At 67.2% G+C, this 250-nt stretch overlaps 1 protein-coding gene across 1 annotated transcript in view; it reads right to left on the bottom strand.

Moving 5' to 3' along the window:
• Positions 1-250, bottom strand: part of ENKD1 (enkurin domain containing 1) — a 9,127-nt gene that overhangs the window by 8,131 nt on the left and 746 nt on the right. The gene's annotated exons all lie outside the window — the stretch shown is intronic.

Below are 250 nucleotides of genomic sequence, written 5' to 3'. Positions count from 1 at the left end.
TGGCCCAGGCTGAAGGCGGGGAGGCCGCAGCAGCAGCTCCAGCACAGCCCAGGGACACCACGGCTGGGCCAAACGTGGTGGGGTGGGGAGGTGGGGTGGGGAGATGGGGCGACCAGCCCTGTGAAGCTCAAGCTCTCCTCAGGCAGCAGAGCTGAGGAACCCACCCAAACCCCTGATGCTCCACCCTGGCCCCAAACACAACCCAGACAGCAGCGGCTCAGCTGTACGCACTGTGCTTGACCGGCAGCCC

The sequence above is a fragment of the Buceros rhinoceros genome, unplaced genomic scaffold, assembly GCF_000710305.1.
Source record: "Buceros rhinoceros silvestris isolate BGI_N320 unplaced genomic scaffold, ASM71030v1 scaffold22723, whole genome shotgun sequence".
In the NCBI taxonomy this organism is placed as follows: Eukaryota; Metazoa; Chordata; class Aves; order Bucerotiformes; family Bucerotidae; genus Buceros; species Buceros rhinoceros.
The sequence above is the reverse complement of the archived record's forward strand: the minus strand, read 5'-3'. Positions and strand labels throughout refer to the sequence as shown.